This window comes from Chelonia mydas, chromosome 5, assembly GCF_015237465.2.
Source record: "Chelonia mydas isolate rCheMyd1 chromosome 5, rCheMyd1.pri.v2, whole genome shotgun sequence".
NCBI lineage: Eukaryota > Metazoa > Chordata > Testudines > Cheloniidae > Chelonia > Chelonia mydas.
In genome coordinates, this window is record NC_051245.2 from 115,676,666 (window position 1) to 115,702,166 (window position 25,501).

Genomic DNA, 25,501 nt, shown 5'->3' on the forward strand with positions numbered 1-25,501 from the left:
TGCCCGGAAAACCTGTGCGTACCCTCAAAGGGATGCATACCCCAGTTGAAAACCACTGGATTAGATGACCTCTCAAGATCCTTTCCAGTCCTCTGATTCTATAACCATGTCTACACCTGAGGTGGCATGTAAGGTATGCATAGCTACATGCAGCAGTGAAAAACGAATTGTATCCACACTCATTGAGGCATGCAGCTACACACAGCAGTGAAAGGCTCCAGTAGGGGGAACGCAGTGTGGAGCCTTTCCCTCCTGCCAGAGTCTTTCTCTGTGGCAGGGAGAGGCTCTGGCAGTTCCCCTCTGCTGGAGCCTTTCCCTGCAGCGGGGAGCTGCCGGAGCCTTTCTCCAGACCGTTGGAAGTCTCTGGCATCAAGGAAAGGCTCCACCAGATGGGAGACAGTGGGACTCTTCCCTGCTAAAAAAAACAGCAATGAGGACAGAGGAGGCACTCCTTGTGCGTGTGTACAGAACCCATGTAGAGTACATACCTAGAGTTCAGGAGTGGAAGGTGCACTATTCTACTCACTTAAGACATGCCTTGTGGTCTACACTGCTCTTTGTATCCCTGCGAGCTGGGTGTGCAGTGTGTATACTCTGCACACCACCATAAACATAGACCTGCGCTCAGCGGTGCAAGTGGAATCCATTTCTTACCAGTACAGGGGGGCAGCATGGTGGGCACGTGGCCTCCTCATGTGACCCTCCACGTGACTCCTCCCCGCCCCCAGCCCCCATGCTCTCCCCGTCCGTGATCCACCCCCCTTACCTGGAGGGGGGGAAGAGGGGCTCTGTCCTCCTCCCACTGCGCTAGAGAAGCAGAACATGGGGCCGTTGGGTGGCCCCACGCCTGCACCTCCTCCTCCTCCTTCTCCAGCTCCTGTACTGCCCCCAGCCCCTCCACGCAGGGTCTCCTATGTCTGTTGGGTACAGCAGCCAGCCCCGCCAGAGGACAGGACTGGTGGGGGCGGGGCTGGGGGCCACACAGCAGCCGTGCCAGAGCTCCTTTCCCCGCTGCAGTTCCCGGGAGAGCCCTGCGGTTCTACAGTGGGAAAAGGAACAGAACAAGGGGCCACCGGGCAGCCCCGCACCCACAGCTCCTCCTCCGGGGCTGCTGTACAGATGGAAGAGACCCCGCATGAAAGGGCTGGGAGCAGTACAGCTGTGCTGAAGGAGCTGTGGGTGTGGGGCTGCCCAGCAGCCCCACCTTCTGCTGCTCCTCTTTCCGGTACACCATACCAGCTGTACATACCTTGCTGGTACAGCATACCGGACCGGACCACCCTCCTTGGACTGCTGCCTATGCTAGTGTCCACTGTAACAAACCTATGACTCTCCTGCTCTCAAGTATTGTGATATACTCCAGGAGATAGAAGAGGGGAGGGCATCAGGGACCATGTTATACCTCCCTGATTCTCATGTTGCATCTACATTAATCCCAACTCGTCAGCCTGTGGCTTTGGGGATACTCACATCAACCTGCTAATGTCTCTCCCGGACCACACATCCGTTGTACAATTGTGCTCTGCCAATTCACTTTGCCCCATCTCAAACACAGCCCTTATGGCAGAGTTTGGAGGGAGGGCTGGCTTAAGAGCTGACTGTACACTAGCTAAGAGATTCACTACATTGCTAAGGGCCATGCAGGGCACAAAGTGAGACACAAGATGGCTGGTACAAGTGTAGAGAATCTGGGCTGACATTCCTATTATTCATCTTGGTAATTCATCTTGCTCTCACAAGTTATTAGCATTGGATTAATAACCAGTATTATGCCCCAAATGCTTCAGTCATATTTGACCAACAGTAATATTTTCACATTAACAGTGGGGGAAGGGAATCATGTAAGGGTTTCCTGTATTTCTGAGTAAACCAGAGTTCAACTATAGCTAAAAGGCACACACAGGTTAGTGTTTAGCACCCAGATTCTCCACTGTGTTGGGTAGTCATTTACATCTGTACAAAGCTGGTGTGAAACCATCATTCCAATTGGTAGCAGTTTACATCTTTTGTCTGGGTGTGAATGGTCGCACAAGGTGCAGAATCAGATCCAATATGTCTCATAACGCTGTCATGACGAATAGAATCGAATCCTGATCGTTGTATGCCCACTAGAAGACCCATGACTTTAATGGGATCATTTATCTGAGTAGGTGGAATTAGGCCCAAGATGTTCTGGTTTCTAAGAGAGCTTGTTAACATTTCTCATAATTGTGAAATTGTACTTGACAAATTGGACAACACTGGGAAAAAATGTCCATTCTCCAACCAACTCTCATTTCTAGGTTTAGGTCTCACTGTCCTCTCACTGGAACGCTCTCTGGCTTTATATTTTATGATTCTGTGCCTCACAATCTGAATTAGAAAATACTAGCTTAACTTGTAAAAAGAGTTTCAAATTGGATGTCTCAGGTTTTGGATACCCCTTTAATGCACCCTAAAGGGACATAATTTTCTAAAAGTGTTGAGCACCTTCCCTCTTAATTGTCCCATGTTGGGCAGCCAAAAACGGAAGCATTCAAAACGGCTAGACATTTCTAAACATGTAGGCCATTGTACTTCAGGTGAAGCCCCAGAACACAAACTCCCACAAAGGAACCAACCAAAACTAGAGGAAAAATCGTTAGCATGTAGAACAAAATAAAGAGAGAATTTCTTTCTCCTATTATTATCTATTTCCACTTTCAAACAGCCATGTGGTTACAACAATGGAGCACCCAGAAAGCTAAGCTCAAAAAGTTTGAGTCTATTAACAAATATACTTCCTGAGGTTACTTTGACTCATTTTCAAAACAAACACAGAACTATCAAGGGTAAGATCCACAATATTTGACGAGTAGATCTCAGAGTACTTGTTCCTTTTGGGATTGACTGTGCTATTTACTTTAAGTATTCATATTTCATCTACTGTATTTTTCATGGTTTTCTGAAGAGAAGAGAAATAACAGTGGAATTCTTGTTCCAAAAGGATCAACATGCTCTTATTCATTATTTATTTGTTTTTAGAATAAAGCCTATGTTGATTGCAATGTGGAAAAGGGGCCACAAAGCAAATATAAGAATGCATGATTGGTAATTGAAAAACTACTATGTGAAATGATTCATGTTTACCCAAGTACCACAGTGGAAATAAGACCATGATGTAATTGTTTCCTGTAGACTCTCTTAAAGATAATAATGTAAAAGCATTTTCAGAAGAGAATTTTATTTGTCCATTGCTTTTGTTTCTTCATTGGCATCTTTGCAATAATCACATGGCCTCATAATTTTTCAGACTTTTTTTTTTAAATTAAGGCCCACTTCTGAACCCCCTTACACAAATAGTCTCACTGACCTCAATGGGGAAATTCAGCAAAGCACTTAAGAACATGATTAATTTTACACGTGTGTAAGTTCCAATGGGACTTAACCATATTCTTAAAGTGTCATGCTAACAGGAATGGTTTGCTCAATCTGGGCCTACTCACATGAATAAGTGGGCAAAATCAGATGCCTGGTCTGAAACCAGCAGGCCTTGGTTCAGCAAAGTGTTTAAGCCTGTGCTTAAAATTAAACGTGTGGTTCAGTACCTTTCTGAATCAGGGCCTTAGAGAAGAGGGATGATTGAAAAATTAAAATTGTTGTAAAAAAAGTATAATGTTATTATTACCAACAAAATTTAGAGAAATGCAGGTCAAATCAAATAATTTTTAATATAACGAACAGCATGTCCCAATTCTTTACCAAAATATTTGAAGAGAAACCCAGGCCTTGTGGAATTTATAATACAGACCTGACTGATAAACTGGTGTGTTGCTTGACTATGTCTGTCTTGACTCATCTTCGGAGGGAACGTGCGCCAGCCACTAATGAAAAAAAGAGAGAGAAAAAAGGCCAATACGTTGGACTGTAATGTAAATGGCAAAACTATCTACTTTTATTAACTCAAAGCTGGTAATATCTTTATATAAACCAGGTTTCAAACAACTTAATTACATTCAGCACACCATCTGCCAAGATATCAGATTAAGCAGAATAACAGAACAATGTAATGTAAGCAGAGCTGTAATGAAGTGAATGGTGGGTAAAAACAGAATATTTTGACCATTACATGATTCCTGTATGCCGAATTTGAGCCTCTATGTCTTATTTGTTATATTGTCTACTATCACCCTGGTGACAATAATGAACACTTCAGTAGCAGTATTGTTATCCAGCCCATTTAGAACACCAGTAATCCACACTTCATGTGGGAACAAATGATACGGCTAGATTCTCACTGGAACATATCAAGGGAGACTATACCAGGCTGGGGAAGATGCTTAAGGAAATCAAGGCTCAGGTGATTTTCAGTGGGATTCAGCCTGTTCCTAGAGAAGGGCAACAAAGCTGTGACAAGATTATGATGATCAACAGATGGCTCAGGCAGTGGTGCTATAAGGAGGGCTTTGGGATGTATGGCCACTGGGAGGCATTCATGTACAGAGGACTGTTCTCTCGGGATGGACTTCACCTGACTAGGGAGGGAAATAGACTTCTAGGATGGAGGCTGGCACAACTGATTAAGAGAGCTTTAAACTAGGAATTTGGGGGAGATGGTTGGGAGAGCTGCACCCGTCCACACGATGAAGCCCTTTATTTCGACTTAAAGAGCTCTTAAAATCGATTTCCTTACTCCACCCCTGACAAGTGGATTAGCGCTTAAATCAGCCTTGCCGGGTCGAATTTGGGGTACTGTGGACACAATTCGACGGTATTGGCCTCCAGGAGCTATCCCAGAGTGCTCCATTGTGACCACTCTGGACAGCGCTCTCAACTCAGATGCACTGGCCAGGTAGACAGGAAAAGAACTGCGAACTTTTGAATCTCATTTCCTGTTTGGCCAGCGTGGCAAGCTGCAGGTGACCATGCAGAGCTCATCAGCAGAGGTGACCATGATGGAGTCCCAGAATCGCAAAAGAGCTCCAGCATGGACTGAACGGGAGGTACGGGATCTGATCGCTGTATGGGGAGAGGAATCCATGCTATCAGAACTCCGTTCCAGTTTTCGAAATGCCAAAACCTTTGTCAAAATCTCCCAGGGCATGAAGGACAGAGGCCATAACAGGGACCCGAAGCAGTGCCGCGTGAAACTTAAGGAGCTGAGGCAAGCCTACCAGAAAACCAGAGAGGCGAATGGCCGCTCCGGGTCAGAGCCCCAAACATGCCACTTCTATGATGAGCTGCATGCCATTTTAGGGGGTTCAGCCACCACTACCCCAGCCATGTTGTTTGACTCCTTCAATGGAGATGGAGGCAACATGGAAGCAGGTTTTGGGGACGAAGAAGAAGAAGAAGAAGATGAGGAGGAGGAGGAGGAGGAGGAGGTTGTAGATAGCTCACAGCAAGCAAGTGGAGAAACCGGTTTTCCCGACAGCCAGGAACTGTTTCTCACCCTGGACCTGGAGCCAGTACCCCCCGAACCCACCCAAGGCTGCCTCCTGGACCCGGCAGGCGGAGAAGGGACCTCCGCTGAGTGTACCTTTTAAAATACTATACATGGTTTAAAAGCAAGCATGTGAAAGGATTAATTTGCCCTGGAATTCGCGGCTCTCCTGGATGTACTCCCAAAGCCTTTGCAAAAGGTTTCTGGGGAGGGCAGCCTTATTGCGTCCTCCATGGTACGACACTTTACCACTCCAGGCCAGTAACACGTACTCGGGAATCATTGTACAACAAAGCATTGCAGTGTATGTTTACTGGTGTTCTTTATCTCTCTGTGTTATCCTCAGGAGAGTGAGATTTCTAAAAAACCGACTTCTATAAATTCGACCTAATTTCATAGTGTAGACATACCCCATGTAGAGTTGGACCTTGCAAAGGGAATTAAAACCAATAGTAAAAGGTTCTATAGCCATATAAATAAGAAGAATACAAAAAAAGAAGAAATGGGACAGCTAAACACTGAGGATGGAGTGGAGGTCAAGGATAATCTAGAAATGGCCCAATATCTAAACAAATACTTTGCCTCAGTCTTTAATGAGGCTAATGAGGAGCTTAGGGATAATGGCAGGATGACTAATGAGAATGAGGATATGGAGGTAGATATTACCACATCTGAGGTAGAAGCAAAACTCAAACAGCTTAATGGGACTAAATCGGGGGGCCCGGATAATCTTCATCCAAGAATATTAAAGGAACAGGCACATGAAATTGCAAGGCAATTAGCAAGAATTTTTAATGAATCCGTAAACTCAGGGGTTGTACCGTATGACTGGAGAATTGCTAACATAGTTCCTATTTTTAAGAAAGGGAAAAAAAGCAATCTAGGTAACTACAGGCCTGTTAGTTTGACATCTGTATTATGCACAATCTTGAAAAAAACGTTGAAGGAGAAAGTAGTTAAGGACATTGAGGTCAATGGTAATTGGGACAAAATACAACATGGTTTTACAAAAGGTAAATTGTGCCAAACCAACCTGATCTCGTTCTTTGAGAAGGTAACAGATTTTTTAGACAAAGGAAACTCAGTGGATCTAATTTACCTTGATTTTTGGAAGGTTCGACATGGGGAATTATTAGCTAAATTGGAAAAGATGGGGATCAATATGAAAACTGAAAGGTGGATAAGGAACCGGTTAAAGGGGATCATGGGTCATACTAAAAGGTGAACTGTCAGGCTGGAGGGAGGTTAATAGTGGAGTTCCTCAGGGATTGGTTTTGGGAGCAATCTTATTTAATCTTTTTATTACTGACCTTGGCACAAAAAGTGGGAGTGTGCTAATAAAGTCTGCAGATGACACAAAGTTGGGAGGTATTGCCAATACAAAGAAGGACCAGGATATCATACAGGAAGATCTGGATGACCTTGTAAACTTGAGTTATAGTAATAGGATGAAATTTAATAGTGAAAAGTGCAAGGTCATGCATTTAGGGATTAATAACAACAATTTTTTGTTATAAGCTGGGGACGCATCAATTAGAAGTAACAGAGGAGAAGAAGGACCTCAGAGTATTGGTTGATCAGAGTATGTGTATGAGCCGCCAACGTCATATGGCCATAGAAAAAGCTAATGTGGTCTTGGAATGCATAGGAGAGGTATTTCCAGTAGGAATAAGGAAGTGTTAGTACCATTATCCAAGGCACCGGTGAACTAGATCATCTGGAATATTGTGTGCAGTTCTGGTCTCCCATGTTTAAGAAAGATGGATTCAAACTGGAACAGGTACAGAGAAGGGCTACTAGGATGATCCGAGGAATGGAAAACCTGTCTTATGAAAGGAGACTCAAAGAGCTTGGCTTGTTTAGCCTAACCAAAAGAAGGCTGAGGAGAGATATGATTGCTCTCTATAAATATATCAGAGGGATAAATACCAGAGAGGGAGAGGAATTATTTAAGCTCAGTACCAACGTGGACACAAGAACAAATGGATACAAACTAGCCATCAGGAAGTTTAGACTTGAAATTAGACGAAGGTTTCTAACCATCAGAGGCGTGAAGTTCTGGAATAGCCTTCCAAGGGAAGCAGTGGGGGCAAAAGACATATCCGGCTTCAAGACTAAGCTTGATAAATTTATGGAGGGGATGGTATGATGGGATAGCCTAATTTTGGCAATTAATTGATCTTTGACTATTAGCCGTAAATATGCCCAATGGCCTGTGATGGGATGTTAGATGGGGTGGGATCTGAGTTACTACAGAGAATTCTTTCCTGGGTGTCTGGCTGGTGAGTCTTGCCCACATGCTCAGGGTTTAGCTGATTGCCATATTTGGGGTCGGGAAGGAATTTTCCTCCGGGGCAGAATGGCAGAGGCCCTGGGGGTTTTTCGCCTTCCTCTGCAGCGTGGGGCATGGGTCACGTGCTGGAGGATTCTCTGCACCTTGAAGTCTTTAAACCATGATTTGAGGACTTCAATAGCTCAGACATAGGTTAGGGGGTTGTTACAGGAGTGGGTGGGTGAGATTCTGTGGCCTGCGTTGTGCAGGAGGTCAGACTAGACGATCATAATGGTCCCTTCTCACCTTAAAGTCTATGACTCTATGTTATACTGAATGGATTGTCCATATTTTATAGGCTACTACTAGACCACTTTTCAAACTCACTCTGCACTGCACATATTTGGCTTGTTTAGAGGAGCAAGCCTTTAAAAAAAAAAAAAAAAAGGAACCTCATACCAGGTGGCCAAAAGAATATATAGGTATGACAGCCAGTGGATTGTGTAACTCCATACTCAAACCAAAATAATTGTTCCATAACCTCTTTCTAAACACAACAATATTATTTTAATCTATTAGTATGCATCAGGATAGTTATGTGAAATGTTCATAATATAATAAAACTAGACAATCACCATAAGATACATTTATTAACAAGTCTGATCAACCAAGCACTCTCATATGTGATTAATTATGCAATAGTTTTTAACTAGGATCTTACAGGTGTAGCATGCCTTTTATAACATTATATATAATATATGAGATTAGCACAGAGACCAGACTTGAAGATCTGGGGGTCATAGTGGACCACAAGCTAACTATGAGTCAACAGCAACGGCGTATTAACGTCTACCCCTAGGGCAGCAAATTTGAAGGGGCGGCAAATTTCTAATAGCAGCCAGAGGCTGCTTCCCCAGGCGCCAGTTCGCGCCCTCCGCCCCCGGCCCCACCCCAACTCCACCCCTTCCCTGCCCCCTCCCTGCCCCTATCGGTCCCCTTCCCCAAATCCACGCCCCGGCCCCGCCTCCTCTCCGAAGCACTCCGCGTTCCTCCCTCTTCCCCCCTCCTTCGCGAAGCTGTTTGCCGCACAAGCACTGGCGGGGAGAGGGGAGAAGCAGGACCCAGCGGCGCACTCAGAGGAGGAGGCAGAGCGGAGGTGAGCTGGGGCTTGGGGGCCACAATTATTTCAGGGCCTAGGGGCAGCAAAATCATTAATCCGCCTCTTGTCAACAGTGTAACACTTGCAAAAAAAGCAAACATAATTCTGGGATATATTAACAGTAGTGTTGTAAGCAAGACACGAGAAATAATTCTTCTGCTCTACTCCACGCTGGTTAGGCCTCAACTGGAGTACTGTCCCCTGTTCTGGGTGCCAAGGTTCAGGAAACATGTGGACAAATTAGAAAAAGTCCAGAGAAGAGCAACGAAAAGCATTAAAGGTCTAGAAAATATGACGTATGAGGGAAGATTGAAAAAAATGGGTTTGTTTAGTCTGGAAAATAGGAGACTGAGAGGGGACAGGATAACACTTTTCAAGTACATAAAAGGTTGTTACAAGGAGGAGGGGAAAAAAAATGTTCTTAACTCCTGCGAATAGGACAAGAAGCAATGGGCTTAAATTGCAACAAGGGAGGTTTAGGTTGGACATTAGGAACAACTTCCTAACTGTCAGATGGTGAAGCACTGGAATAAATTGCCAAGGGAGGTTGTGGAATCTCCATCATTGGAGACTTTTAAGTGCAAGGTAGACGAATACTTATCAGGGATGGTCTAGATAATTCCGAGTCCTGCCATGAATGCAGGGGACTGGAATAGATGACCTCTCGAGGTCCCTTCCAGTCCTATGATTCTACCACAGAAGAAAAAGAGGGAAGGAATAAAGTATGGAGTACGAAATACAAAGTTTTTTTTCTAAAAGCATTAGAAAGTGCATATACACAGAAAATCCAACAATTGTTTTATTTTCAGAAAATGGAAGGAGTCCAAAACAGATTAAAAAAAAAAAAGACAGAGGCATTCAAGAAGTGCTTTGTTAATAGAAACTTAGTGCAAAATCATCAAAAACTAGGCCCTGATTTATGACACCCAAAGTTGAGGGCGCTCTAGTTGAGATACCTTTCTGAGGCACCCGGAATCAGTGGCAACATTCAAAAATGTTGGCCTTAGATTCAAATGTTCTGCTTGCCCCCAGTAATAATGCACAGAAGGGAACACTTAACCCTGTATTGTCAACCCTCATGATTTTCAGGAAGTCTTAGTGTTTTTGGTGTTTTTCTTAAATCCCCTGTTCCTGGAGTTTTGTCATTGCGTGAAAAATCTCAGGGTTTTTTGTTTTTTTGGGGGGGGTGGGGTGGAGGTTTGCTTTTAAGTTTATAGCCCTCATGGTTGTGGAGAAAAGCTTAAAAATATGAACCTCAAAAGAGCTCAGAAATCAAAGCAAATAAAATGAACCCCCACAAAATTTATTTTTTTCAATAATCTCATGATTTGGGGAGTCTGATTCATTACTTGAATGCTTGGAGTGAGCAATACTGGTATGATGAAAAGAGTTCTGAGAAACTATATTTGCTCTGCATCCTCCGTGGCTCATGCAGGACCATGGACTGAGTGGGTGATGCAGGAAACACAATCAGCAGAGTGAGTGCAGCCATAAGAGCTGCAGATCTCAGGTGAGTGTATACTGCATATTTGGATGGCCCAGAGTTCCTTCCCAACACTGGCAGCATCATTGCTTTGCTGTCATTACCTCTATCACTGGATAGTGGGCACAAAGAGTCCTTTGGATGGGGTCACAGAGCATGAGAGAGATCACTGCTTGGAACATTATAAATATGCACAGCTTCTTCCAACCTGATTCACACCTATCTGTGAGTGATTTTGAGCTAAGGCCCCAATTCAGCAAGGGAAATCAGCATGTGCCTGACTTTAAGCACGTGAACAGTCTCTGAAAAGTTAATGGGACAACTCATGCTTAAGGTTAAGTCACATGCTCAACTACCTTGCTGAATCAGGGTCTAAATGAAGGAGCTGGAAAAGGATAACGACGGAACCTTGCAACGTCACACTCTTGAACAGAGCACAAACCAAACGCCTAGGTGTGAACAACCCCAGACTTTGAGACCCAAACTGGATTTCACACCTAGATATCAAGGTGGGACCTTTCTCTGTTGTGAGCTGAACAAGTCCCAGTCCCATCTCTAGTTATTTTTTTAAAAAAAGGTTAAAACATATTCAGGGTTCAATCGTGAGCGCATGCTCGCTTTCCATGCGCATGGAGGAGAAGGATGTGTAAAGTTCTTTTACTCCCTCTGATGGGCTACGTGTATCACAGGCAGTGATGAGCTGCCAAAATCTTTACAACCGGTTCCCGCCTCACCCCACGAGGGGGTTGTTGCCCACCCCCACCCCCTGGGACTCCTGCCCCATCCAACCTCCCGCATTCCTTGATGCCCCCTCCGGGACCCCTGCCCCATCCACTGCCCTCCTCTGTCCCCTGACTGCCCCCAGAACTGGGCAGGAGGGTCTCGTGGGCCACCGTAGTGGGTGCCCACCCCACCCCTAAGAGCCAAAGGGACCTGCCGGGGGGGCGAGGTGGGGAGTCCAGGCAGTGCTTACCTGGAGCAGCTCCCAGGAAGCATCTGGCAGGCCCTGGGTGGCGGAGGTGAGCTGGGGCGGGGAGCGGTTCCCCTGCGCCCCCCCTGGATTATCTGCTGCAGCACAGGTGGCCCTCCTCGTGCCCCCCCGCCCCAGCTCACCTCCGCCTCCCTGGGCCTGAGCGCGAAGCTGCCGCCTTCTTCTCAGCCCACCCCGGCTTCCCGCGAGAACAGCTGATTCGTGGGAAGCCTGGGGGCGGGGGGCAGAGAAGCAGGGCAGGGCGGCGCGCTCAGCGGAGGAGGCGGAGCGGAGGTGAGCTGGGGCTGGGGGCAGGGCGGGGAGCTGCTGATGGGTGCTCTGCACCCACCAAATTTTCCCCTTGGGTGCTCCAGCCCCGGAGCACCCATGGAGTGCCTAAGGTGCCACTTTTGGCCAGTTGTTAAATTTAGAAGCCCTTTTAGAAACGATTGTCTCTCGCAGAACAACCAGTTCTAAAAGGGTTTCTAAATTTAACAACCAGTTCCAGCGAACCGGTGCGAACCAGCTCCAGCTCACCACTGATCACAGATAACACTAGCGTGCGGAGCAAAAACAGCCTCCAAAGGCCATTAATCCACCTGTCATCCACATGGGTAGAGCATTGGCTCTAACCCACAATGAGGTCGTTAGAACTACTGAGCTGGAGAGTCAAGGGACATAACCTGCACCAAGTATTGGGCTGGTGCAGATTAATCTTCCACCCCAGAGCCAGGGGGGACCAGACTGTGACTTTAAGGGTCACAATCTAATTCCTGGTCCGCTCCTTGGGCAGAGCAACTACATGCTGCCCCTTGCTATCGTCTTGTGGCAAAGCCACAACTGAGCTCTCTAAGAACAGAAGCAGAATATTCCTATGAGAATAAAAGGCTAGAAACTTGAGCTGAGTCAGACTAAAAAGCAGTTTAAAAGAAAAGAGTTCGAGATGGAATAAGAAGAACGAGGGCACAGTTACCCTCGCAAATCAGAGCCAGTATCCTAAGAGGTGTGCAGCCAGTTCTCCCAGAGCTACTGTCACTCCATCTGCAGTAAAAAACATATGCCAGTTAATTCACTTTAGACAGATAAGGAGGGGAGTCATTACTGAAAAACAGAGGATTTAAGAAATATGTTTTTCTTGCTGACCTTCTTTACCTCTATAATTCTTCATTGATTCTAATTTATCCCTGCCCATGGAATCATGAACCTGGCAAACATCTTTTTTAAAGCAATCTGGATTGTGAAGCTAGTTCTTTCAAGTTCGCTAAGCTCCAAGGTTTAAAGAGTAATTTGATTTCATGAAAGAAACTGATCTGTAACTGTTAGTCCACGTTCTCCCTAATCACAGGTCTACAGAGAATGAGCAGATGGTACTAAAATATGTTGAATGAAAGCCAATAAAAAAAATCCGATTTCTGCCTCAGCTAAATAAATAATATATTAAAATATACAGCGCGTGATCCAGTAATTCTTATACATGGGAACAGTCCCATTTCTTTATTAAGCGAGAAGCAGAGCTCTGCAAAGGCTGTTGAATGCCATTTTGGCAGCACAATGTAGCCTGAAACTTGACTCAACTGTCGAGTTCAGGATTCCTCTCGTGCAGGGAACACCTTTGACAGTATAGGGCTGCTACACCCTACTATGTCTCTTCTGGCCTCCAGCATTCGGAGCATGTCCAAGGAAGGGGATGTGGCCAAGGTGACCTTGTGTCCAAGCAATCCCTGGTTGCCAGAACAGATCTTAGGGACTACAAATGGCCTGGCATGAGACAGCTCTGTGTCTGTTCTCAGCTACACTAAGAACTAGCTCGTCATCAGTAAGCAAAGTTTGAAGGATTTAGGCTTAGTCTACCCTTTAATATTTTGCTGGTACGGCTATGTTAGCTACGAGTGACAGGCGGGAGGGAAATCTCATTCCCTAGCCAACATAGTTATTCTGGCAAAGCCTCCAATATCGACACAAGTGTATCAAAGAAGAGTGATTCTGTCAGGATAGCTAAGGTTGTTTGGGAGCTAGTTTAGTTATGTTGGCAGAAGAACACTTGGTCTACACTCAGGCTCAGCCAATACAACATATACAGTGTAGAGAAGACCTGAGTCCATATTTTGCAAAGTTGTTCTTCCAGCAAATGCCAATGGAAACATGGGATTGATTCCCAATGATTTGACATAAGCTTTTGTGCCAAACAATACATTGTCCAAACAAACTTTTTCTTAAAATAACCTGAGGATCAGTTTGAAACTCAGATAAGTAAGAAACAGGTTGTAAAGAATTTTACGGTACATTTTAGAAAGGGACTTGAGCTGACCCAGATCACAGAGCTCCACAAAATTTAGGAGATGGAGGCAATTCAGTCTTTTGGATGGGGACCTTTTGTAGCAAGAATAATTACAGTAACGATACATTCAAAAAATCCAGATTGTCATCTGGTGTAAACTGACATTGGTGTAACTACATTGAGTTATATCAGTAGGGGTATCGACCCCTAATGTCCAAAGCATATTTTAAAACTCCTATTCTGAAATCACTATTACAAGACCTTTATACCTGAAAATGTCATTTTAATGTATTAAACATGAACTTTGAAATTAGTTTATATACTCTACAGGTCTTGGCTAGGAAGGTAACATGAGGGTTTTTTTCAAGCCAATTGAGGTAAATTAGAAAACATCACTTTTTCCCTTGCGTGGCAGAGTAATCTAGTAAAGGTGACAAGAATTTAAAATTTAATTTGTTTAACATAAAAACTAGTCAGCATGTGATTGACTTGAGATGTGGAGAGGTAGCAGAGCCCGAAAAGCCTTACAGAGTCCTTGATTAAACAAGACAGGAGGCACAGGGTTGATTAATACACTGTAATGCCACAAAGACCATGTTTCACTTGTCAATATTGCAACTGGCAGGGAAAGGATGTGGAGGGTATGTAAATCCTCATATTCCCAAGGATCAGACTTTTGACCCCAGCATCACTGGGCAGGAATTTCATTTTCTTTGCGTTACTGTATTCTATAATACGGAAATATGTTTAATTGAGGAAGGCATACTCTCTTACACAGAAGGGTTTTAGGAGGTGGTCCATATTTATACAGCAAGGGGACAGAAGTCACTCACCTGTGAATGTCAGGGAGCAGCCTACTACAGCCACATTTGCAAACGTTGGAGAACTCTGTAAAGGGAAGGAAACAATTCTCCAAACCCCATCTGCTATAATTCTACATGTAGATATCATCACTGAAACCTTAAAAATATCTGAGCTGTGGGTTGCTGCTTCCCATAACTGTTATTTTCCTCTCTCCAAGCTGGATCAACCCCTCCTTCAGTAAAATAATGGAAAAGGGGGATGAGGGCTGGATAATCTGCAAGGAAACTCTTTGCTGAGTTCCTCCTGATTTGCTCTTTTGCTTGGAGGGGTGCATTCCATGTTTGCCACCTTCCCCCAGCAGAATGACCCATGAAGCTCATCTTCAAACCCAGTAGGTTCCCAGAGATCTAGCTAGCCTCTAGGGCATTCACAGGAGTACAAAGCTATTGCCCATTGTAACTCTGTGTTTTATAAAGTTGATACCTGCTCACTAGGAACTGGATTCACACATGCCATAGTTCATCAAACGCCATCAGCTGGTAATGACATTTAAACTATGGTAGAATCTACTCAGTAACCTAAAGAAGAAATGAAAAGCTCCTTAAGACTTGCAGTTCACTCTGCCCAGATTATTCACTCCTAGTGATTTACCACCAGCTGGATAAACCCTAATTCTAAACATTCCTTTCATGTCCATGTCTGCTTCGAGTGCCCACCTCTTTTCTTCTTATGAGAAGATCCAGAGATGTCACAGTGAGTATTTTCTCCCAAGGACTATCAGCTTGTCAAAAAATCCTGGACAGGAAGTGAACAGCAGAATAAATCTAAAATGGTCACAATGTGCCTTTGAGGGCTCAGTCATCAAAATTCACATCTCCCAGGCACAGAAGTAGGAACATACTTAAATCTGCAGTACTAGTTGTGTTAATCGACAATAGTACTCAATAATATGAAAATGTGATTCTAGTAGTGAGAAAAAACAATGTTTTAGGCTGGAGGCAGTTGGGAAGGAAGCCTTATAAATAACTCTGAAGCACATAGCTGTATAACAACCTGGCAAGATTTAATTTTTATACATAATGTTTTGACGCCAATGCTTGCATGCTGCCTGCCATTTAACATATTTACAGATAAAGAGTATATCATATATTTTATTTTTCATGCAGAGTTTTGCCTTAAAAGTTTTCTTGCATTTGTTTAACTTCATTAATCTCTCCACTCAATCACATCAGAGAGGAGAGTCCTTGAAAAGTCTTTTAACTTTGTGACTAGGTCCCTGGGAGGCAACTCGTGGGAAAAACAACAACAACTTGGATTGATTTTCCTATCATGATTTGAAATAGCATTAATATTGATTGCTGGAGGAAGATAGCATTAAAAAAAAAAGGAACAGAACAGCAGATAGGAAAAAAATAAAATAAAATAAAGTAAACCCCTGGTGATATTAACTAAGTCATTCCACCAGAGAAGCAGAGTAATTTGAAGTCACTACAAAAACCCAAAGACCTGCTTTGGTTCATTGTGTGTTTGGGGGGTGGAGGAATCAGATTTCTTACATATTGAAAATGTGTTGAGCCATTAAGATTTTTTAAAACATGTACATAGAATATGTATATTGTATTTTTCAAATTCTGGTAAGTTTAGTGGTTTCATGTATCTATCTCAGTGCAATACAATATCTCTTTTCCATTACAAAATCTATCAAAAAAGAATTAGTCAAACTCCTTTCCTTGCCAACCCCCTCATCCCCCCGCCCTGATTGCAAAAAAAATGGGGATTTCAAAGGTAAATAAAAGGAATTAGAAATAAATAGTTTTCATTATCTTAAACATGATTGGATTAGTTTGCTAGTCTTTCTTTGAATGTATTTATAGCCAATATACCCCTGACAGCCAAGGACATGTCCTGATTTATCATCTCTATTGCGGTAATACCTACAAGCTCCAGCAGTGCTCCAGGACCCCATTGTGCTAGGTGCTGTACAAACACAGAACAAAAAGATAGATCCTGCCCCAAATTGCTTCTAAGAATTCTTCAGTGCAATCTGAGCAGGTGCAAGGCTCCTCTTTTGTGGCTCCAGATGTGAGCTCAGGGCCTTAGCTTCTGATTTAAAAAAAAAGCACATAAGTACATGCTTAAGTGCTTTCCTGCATAGGGGATGATTTTCTGAATCACGCCCTAAGCAAGCTACATAAACATATGTCTAACTTCAAAGCATGTGAGTAATCCTATTAACTTCAGTACAACTAGTTACAAGTAGGGCTGATCAGAAAGCAAATTTTCTGTCCTACAAACAATTTGGTTTTGTTGAAATGGCATTTTCTGGTATAGAACTGTTTAAATCAGCTTTACCCACACGCTTGGGTTAGGCTGAACTGGGGTATTAGTTCTGAGAGTATGCAGCACAAACCTAATTTCTCAATAGGCATTATAGGGGAAAAATGTTGAAATTTTCAAAATTTTGAAATTTTCAACCAAAACAAAAATCATTAGAATTTCAAACATTGATGAAAAATGGGAAATTTGCAACATATTTTTCATGAAGTTCACCCCTCTATTTTTCAACTAACTACACATCTGACGTTAATTTTGGAATGTCATAGGTGAGAGGTTTTTCGCAGGAGCAGGTGGGTAAGATTCTGTGGCCTGCGTTGTGCAGGAGGTCAGACTAGCTGATCATAATGGTCCCTTCTGACCCTAGTATCTATGAATCTATAAAAACATTTAAAAGTTCAAAATGTGGACCAAAAAACCACCAATCTACTCCCTAAAGCCCGTACCAGTTTCAGCTCGTGGCCTCTATGCATGTGAGTAAGGGAACTTCCTTCTCCACACTGCCTGGGCCCAGCAAGGGAGGGGAAGGGAGAACACTGAGAGCACGGGAGACAAGAGTCAGGTGCCCAGACCCACACTGGGAACAACACTCAGCAGTCCAGAGCTGCAATAGCAGGGAAGGTCCGGCTCAACCCCAGCCTGGAGCCTGCCCAGCGTGGACAGAATCTTCAGGGAATTTAGCTGCTAAAAATCGTAAAAGGTTCTATTAAGCAATTGTCAACTGCAGTTTTTCAATGGCTCATAACTTGGCTAAACTCGGTTGGATTTTCACAGGGACAGAAGACGACACATCCCCCTGAAAAATTTCAGGATTCCTGCTCCAAAGCCTGGAGGCATTACAGCTTCCCAAAGAAAAGGTCACCAGAATTTTTAAAAATGTGCAAAAATGTGTATTTTTCCTCAGCCTCGCTCTCAAAAAACAACCAAACTATTTTGGATGAAATTCCCTACCCCCCCAAAAAAAATCAGTCTGAGGCAGAGACCTGGCATGGAAAATGCAGCCCATATAGTTAAAGTGGGGCAAAGTTATAAGCAATTGAAAACAAGGGCTAATAATGTGAAGCATTGGGCAACTTGAGCAGGTGGTGCTACCATTTCCACCTATTATAATTAGCTCTTACATAGAACTTTTTCTCCATAAACCTCAGAGCACTAGGCTAAGGGCACTTGCACATAATTTAATAAAAACATATTCTGACATTATGCCCCATATTCTTCACAGAAATATTGTTATGATATGAATATGGCGTAACTTAAGATATGTTTTACACAAGATGGGTCATGTGAGGTATCATTGGAAAGGTTATGATTTACTGAATGTGATTATCGCATTTGTAGGCATGTATCATGTCTGTATCTGAAGTTAGAAATATTGACTATGTAACCATTACAACTGTGTGTGTACTGGGGAACGCCCACCAGACAGTATGCAATCAGCCTAGATGGGCCATTAGGAAGGACAATAGGACTTTGAAGATACTAATCTCCCTCCTTCCTGAGAAGTTTCCTGGGATGCTGCTTTGACACTACAGGATCATGTGATCATGTCACCTGGTACAGGATACCATCTTGAAATGCTGGTACTTTTCCACGGGAAGGGGGTGGGGGTCAAAACTGGGAAACAAAGGATTCCTGCCATATGCAAATCCTATTTAAGGCTGGGGAGTGAGTTAATCTGGTCTCTTCTCCACTGCCTTCCCACCCAAGAAGGAAGACTACTAAAAACACCTGAAGGAACTAAGCTGAGGGAGGCAGGGGCTGAGCCCAGGTGAGAAAGGTCAGTGTGTGAAGGGAATACCTGGAGATTTAGCAGTGCTGTTTACTTTCAAGAAACTCTGCAACCTGCATAAATCAATATTTAGGGTGAGAAATTATGATTTGTAGCCAATTTCTTTAATGTATTCAGCCTAGTTTGCGTGTTTTGTTTTATTTGCTCAGTAATCTGCTTTGTTCTGTTTGCTATCCCTTATAATCACTTAAAATTTACCTTTTGTAGCTAATAAACTTGGTTTTTGGTGCAATTCATAACTGGGGGGATGGAAAGGGGGCAAAATCTGTGCATATCTTCCTCCACATTGAGGGCAGGGGTGAATTTCACGAGCTTATGCAGTATAGATCTCTATACAACATAAGACAATATAATTTTGGATTTACGCTCCAGAGGATGTGTGAACAGGAGTGCTGGGAAATTCCCTGAGCGGAGTCCTCCCGGACAGAGCTGATTGCAGACTCTGTGTGATTCTACAGCTGGGTGTGTCCCTACCTGTGTGTGTGCTGGAAGGCGGCTTGAGAGCCTGTCACGGCAGCACAGAGTAAGGGGAACCCACGCTGGTGGGACAGGCAGGCTCAGTGGGACCCCAGCACATCAGGTGGCACCCAAAAGGGGGGTCCAACCCATCACATATATAATCCTGCATCTTGTAAGGGTCAAAACAACCCCTAGGAACAAACAATCTTGATTGAAATCAATGGGTCAATAGCTTGCCCAATACTAGTCTTATGGAAGGTGCCTTTTATCAGTACTCCCATTCCAAACACTCAGATACCATAGTGATGGTGCAGAATAAGTACCTGAGTAGAATAAACTAAGTCAGCCACTGCCGTGGTAGTTCCTCACTCTTATACCCCGATACAGCAACAAATTTTGTGCAGACAGATCCCTACACCCGTCCAGCCGCTCACCACGACCACCATCAATGTAGCTCTGGGTGTGTATATGGACCCACCTGAGGTAAGTCAGTTGCCGAATAGATGCCTTATTTGGCAATAGTGCCTGCTGGTAATCCTGCTGATATTTTGCCCTACTCGGTGATTTTGAAGGGTTTGCTAGATCATAGGATTAGGCCCCCAGGGACAATTTAAGAGGGATTTGTGACACTCTTGGTGCTGCCTCCTCACCATTGATGCCCAAACACACATTGTATGATGATGATCAGGAAGAAAGCTCTCTCCTCTACTTCTGCCATGCTGCTGCTCACCCTTGTTTTCTAAGTATATGGAGCAAGATTATTGTGTCTGATGGTGGTACCCAGTTTTGGGGGTGCTAGTTCCATGCACAGCTGTCTGCCAACACACTGTGTCACTTACAAAAATATGACCCCTGAATTCAAGGGGGAAAAGATCACCCTCCCCATCAGCAAAATTTGTAGAATCAAGCCTGGAAAATTCTTTTTTATTGTTTTGGTAACCTGGAAAATTCTTTACCATCTCTCCTCCGTACTTCTCAAGCAAAATGCATCATGACTTCCAAACAAACAGGCAATAAATAAAACAGCATAGTGTCACCTTTACTATAAAAGACAGAAATCACATTGGAAAATCTATTTAAAAGAACACCACTTATAAAGCCACATTTCTAACACATAGCAAAACTTTTAAAAATTCATTCCAATTTTACTACTTCTTTTAAATAAGAATTTCCTCCAAGTGGCATCTGCAACATGTTTAAAAAAAAAAAAAAAAAAATATTAATTTAAAATGGACTAAACTTCTCAGCCTTTTAAAAACACAATGCAATCAACAGGTTAAATTGAAATAATTATGCTTCTTTTGTTCATCAAAAACCTTCATGTGAGGTGCAAAGACAAAGTGACCATGAAAATAATGTTCTCTAATCAATTAAAGGAAACACTTATGAAAAGCTGGCGAACATTGCAGTATTCAGAGCAGCCAAATATGCTGTATGTAAACAATGGGCCTCATCCTGCTTCTACTGAAGGCAGTAGCCAAGATCCCATTGATATCCAGGGGAACAGGATCAGGCCAAGATTATGCACAAACAAATAGAAAACAGGCCCTCAACAGTACTCCTAAAAATCAATCCAATACAAGGCTTCCCAACGGTTAGACACACTCACCACATCCCTAGCCCACCACATGAAAAGAGAATGAGGTAACAATTAACAGACAACGTACACTGATGGTTGCACTATCCTCCCTATTACCAACGCTTGAATATTGGGTGCGCAGTCCTGCAAAGTAAATTTATTGACATAAGTAGCCCCATTATTGTCAGGAAAGTTCGTTATGTGCATAAGTATTTGCAGGATTGTGTCCAACTTTCTGTCTTCAGCTGGGGAAAGACTCCAGGATAACCTCAGTAGCGGCAGTGGTAGAGTGAGATTGCGTTCTAAAATTTGAGAAATGTTAAACTCCTTGTTATTTTATGGGTGACCGATGTTTTGCTTTGCTTTCTCCACTTAATTTGTCTGAGACATCTTTGTACTTATCTAGCACCTTGCAGCCACTGGCCTCCACGTGGTTTGCAATCAATTAAGCATCACAATGTCTTGTGATGAACATCCATTTTATACTCATTTTACAGATTAGTAAACTGAGAAACAAAGAGTTTAACTTACTTACCCAAGATTGCCCATGACGTGCACCATTCAATACAATGGCAGTTTGCCATTGACTTCAATGGGAGCAGGACTGGACCATCCATAAACAACAGAGCTGGGAATATAACCCTGAAGTGCTGAGCTCATTCTCGGTTTTCTTTGCTTAAACCACTTGACTATACAGCATGTCACTGGCAATTCCTCATATAGACTGAGGGCTGTGTCTCTTTATGTCTCCCTTTCTTTACTTACTATAGTGTTACCAACTCTGATGTACTAAAAATAAAAATAGGTCATCAAGGATGATCCCAAGCCCATAAAACTTGACAGCTGGCATTGTGTACTGAGAACCCTTACAAATTTCTTATCACAGATACCTCAAAAAAGGCACAAACCTGGGAAAACCAGGGTTCACACTCAGAGGGTATAGCTGAAATTGGTTTGGGTTGCAACATCCTTTGTATTCCCATTATTTTACTTTCCCACTGTTGCATTATTTTCATGAGCCTGGCTCTGTGCCAGCTGGCAAAGGGTTCACTACTCCGAACAGGCCTGACAAACTCATTACACCCAACACCCCTCTTTTATGGTATTTATCCATAAATTGTGTTTTGTAAGGTATCCAATGAAAGCTAGTGTCACACTGGCCATTAACATAGTTGTGCAATGTATGTACTGATTATATTTTAAAAGATAGGTGTATACCCTGAAAATATATCCTGAGAGTATGTATCAAAGTATGAGACACCAGCAGAGACAGGTTTTCTGCTAAATCATGTATATTCACCTGTCTCTGTTGTAAACTAACCTCTGTAAGCCAATCATAATGGAAGCTATATTTGCATTCCAAGTCAATATGAGGATGTGAAGTCAGCTTGGAGCTATTACACCAGGAAGGGAACCACAGGGGATCATTCTGATTCTGGGGACAAAACAATGTGTTTTGGGAAATATAAGGAGAAGCAAAAACCTAGCTGAGTGTCTATTAATTAAGAAAACCTCCTCAAGGAACACAGGGTGGGTATTCATGAAGACTTGGATCCCAGTTCTGAGAACCAGGAACTCTGTCAAAGACTGAATCTTTGGGGGAAAAAATCGACTTCATTAAATAGGAAATGTAACCATTAATAAATGTAGACTTAGGATTGTGTTTTATGTGTGTATCATTTCTGTTTCCATCATCTTTTCTCAGGCTCTCTGAACTTCTTATCTTTGATAATAAACTTACAATTGTCTCATTGTAAGTATGCTTCAGTGCTGTAATGTTATAGGGGACCTGAACTTGAGTTGTAGCAGTCAAGCTGTGTGTACCCTGTCTCTTCAGAGACAGCTTTCATGGTAATTTCTGTGAGTGACCAGTGGCTAAAGGCTGGTTAATACAGGGGGATGCTTTCAGAGGGGCTCAGACAGCGGGCTGCACCTATTGTTAACCTGCCCATTGAAGTTTGGGCTGGCATAGCCTAGAGGAGAGCCCAGGGGTAGCTGAAGGGCTGGCAGTGTCAGGGAGCTGACACCAAGCTATCCTCTTGCTGGAGGCAGGGGGTAACATGACGACTTTCAGCCCTGGGCATTCTGAGCTAGTGTCACAGACTGTCAAGCCTGCTTGTTCATGGTTCCTTTGAGAAAACGGTCTATTTGTATGACATGGTGGTAATTCCACCTGGAGAGCTATCTGGGTAATTATTAATGGTAATGAAAATCAGCTAGAGCAGATAGAAAAGGACTTTTTGGTGTGCACATGTACAGCTTCATTTGTGCATTGGCATACTTCCATTAAGTTATGAGCCTTTTAATTAGCAAACAGGAGTTACTTATTTATCGGGGATAAAAACTAACATCTGAAACATTAAGTAAGGGTTTTAATCAGTTCCACTAAGCTCCGAGCCGCGTCATGCCCTCCAAGTAGCGCAGAAGGTACAAAAAGAATTAAAATCCCATTTCAATAGCACCAGAACTCTACAAGGGAGTAGAGGGTTTATCCCTTAATCTCCCTAATAAGCCCAATCAAATTGGCACCATGTGGCTGGGGCTCTGGGCCTAGGTGGAGACAGATGATCAGGGGTACAGCATGTCAAGCTACATGGATAGCTAAGGCAGGCCAATAGCTGAGACCTTGAATCAGTTCTTCAGAGCTACAGTCTGCATGGATTCTGAAATCATCCAAGACAACAAGCGTCAGTGACTCAAGCGTCGCAGGACACGCTGCAGCACAATGGAGCAACCAATACGTTATAGCTGTGCAGGGGGGTTTTAAGTCAGGAATAACTATAGAGATCAACATTCACATGTGGGGGAGAGCAGAAACTGCATAATGTCTCTCTCCCAGGTTGCACCCACTGCTTTATTAAAGAAAGGTGGTGTTTTTTTAGAAAATTTCACAATTTTATAATTATATTTCAAAACATCAAATTTTGGAAAGGTCATCAGCATTTCAACCAGCACCGGAATCCATTTAAAAATTAAATATTTTTAAATACTAGCTTGATTTAAAGTGCTGACATTATCTCCCTATCCCATCTATGCCCCGTAAAGAGAGAGCTCATTTTAATATTCACTTTAATCCCTGTCTAAAAATGCCTGTGGTCTTATTTCTCTCCACAAAAGTGCACTGTATAGCAGCATCCTCACCTCTAGGGCAACCACTTGTACCTGGTGTTGCAGGGGACTTTGCCTCTGGTATGCTCCTCTACCCCCCATCGGCTACTTCCTTGGTCACGGTGGCCAGTCCTGGGCAGCGTCTTTTTCTCCTGACTCTATGACTGAGTTTTCTGTGGCTTGGCCCCTCCAGCCAAGTCACATAACAGTTCACTCTCCTTCTGGGGTAACAAAAGGGTCCAACTTAAAATCCAATCAAATGCCCAGACTAATAGTTGTTGTTCTCCTCTCAGGCTCCACTGAAATCCTTTGCTTCCTGGCCCTTTCTCCTGGTCCCTGCAGAGCTTCTCTTATCTTGCTTCTTTCCCAGAAGGATTCCCCTACTTCTTTCCTTCACCGAGGACTCCAGAAGTTTACCTCAGAATCTCCTTGCTCTTTTTAGGTTTTACCTCAGGGCTCCCCAACTCCCCTCGTTCCTACATCCAGAATCTTCCTTTTCACTGGGTTCCCGGTTCTATTTAAATGGTTCTCACCTGCTTCACCACCACAGCTGGGGTCACTCTTTCTAATTAAACCCCATTACACAGCTGGGGTCACTAATGAGCCCTTATGTTGCCAACTCGTCAGTACAGCTGAGGAATAGCTGCTCAGTCATGGGGAAGGCTGAGCCCAGCTCTCCTCTGAGGATCAGCCAGCCTGTGACATGCGTCTGCCTCTCTAGCAAACACTGTTGGAAGCGATGCTTACAGGTGAGGGGTGACTTCAATTCCTGGCTGTAGCACTGTGCTTAGTAGTAAATATTCATGGGCCTGAGTCTTTACTTACTTTGTAGTTTTTTGGCCTCCATTCAGCTATACGGCAATGCAGTCCTAAACAAGAAATGAGCTGTAGCGTGCATGCACCGTCCTGGCTCACCTTTAAAACAGGTCATGCTGCAGATAACATACCGCCTCCGTTCTGCAACATTCAGTGTCACTTCAGGATGGAATCTCCTGCAGGATCATCCATTTATGAATCTGGTTTACAAAACCTTCAGCAGAATAGGGCCACTGGTAGCTCAAAGATCTATAGTGCTTCCAGGATGCAGCTGTTATGACTGTGATGGCCTCGCACGCTACATTTAAAGACTGGAGGGAGCATTGAATGCAGGTCCAAAGCCCTGGCTGAAATATCCTCTCAAACGAGCCTGAGGAAAGCCCTAACCCACCCTATTTTCAGGTCGTTATGCAAGACGCACCTTTTCATCCACTCAACCAGAGTGGGATGAACAACATCACACTAAATACTTGGAAGAAGCAGCTTGTCATTACACCTAGAGTAGGATGGGGAATTGACTGTCTCTTTGGAAGTACTTGTTGTGTTTTTATAATTCTGTACAGTGCCTACATGCAAAGGTGACAGTTGTTTTACAAATGCCAGTAGATAGAGAGAGACTTTTGTATGTGTTTATTTCATCATATTTATCCTAGCTCCATTAATATTATTTAGATATAAGCACTGCATTCACAGAGGCACACCCCACATATTTGGAAGTGATATCCTTTGGGGAATCATATGGCTCCAACTCGGTGACAAACTACAGAGACATGGGAAAAATTCATTTGTAATGTCCCCTTGATCTGTTCACAAGCCTTCTTCCCACCCAGGGTATGTCTGTGTTGCAATAAAAACCCCATGGCACCAAGTCTCAGAGACTGGGTCAGCTGAGTCGGGCTCGCGGGGCTATAAAATCGCAGTGTAGATGTTTGGATTCAGGCTGGAGACTGGGCTATGAGACCCATCCCCCTTCTGGGGTATCAGAGCCCAGGTTCCAGCCGGAGCCTAAACATCTGCACTGCAATTTTATAGCCCTGGCAGCCTGAGCC

General features: G+C 43.6%; 2 long non-coding RNA genes across 2 annotated transcripts in view; one reads left to right on the forward strand and one right to left on the reverse strand.

The window, feature by feature from the left end:
• Positions 1-25,501, reverse strand: part of LOC122465933 — a 240,986-nt gene that overhangs the window by 155,119 nt on the left and 60,366 nt on the right. Inside the window, exon 2 of the long non-coding RNA XR_006291082.1 lies at positions 3,770-3,842. This is a non-coding gene — a long non-coding RNA (uncharacterized LOC122465933). The remainder of the gene's footprint in view (positions 1-3,769; positions 3,843-25,501) is intronic.
• Positions 1-25,501, forward strand: part of LOC122465932 — a 196,777-nt gene that overhangs the window by 68,194 nt on the left and 103,082 nt on the right. The gene's annotated exons all lie outside the window — the stretch shown is intronic.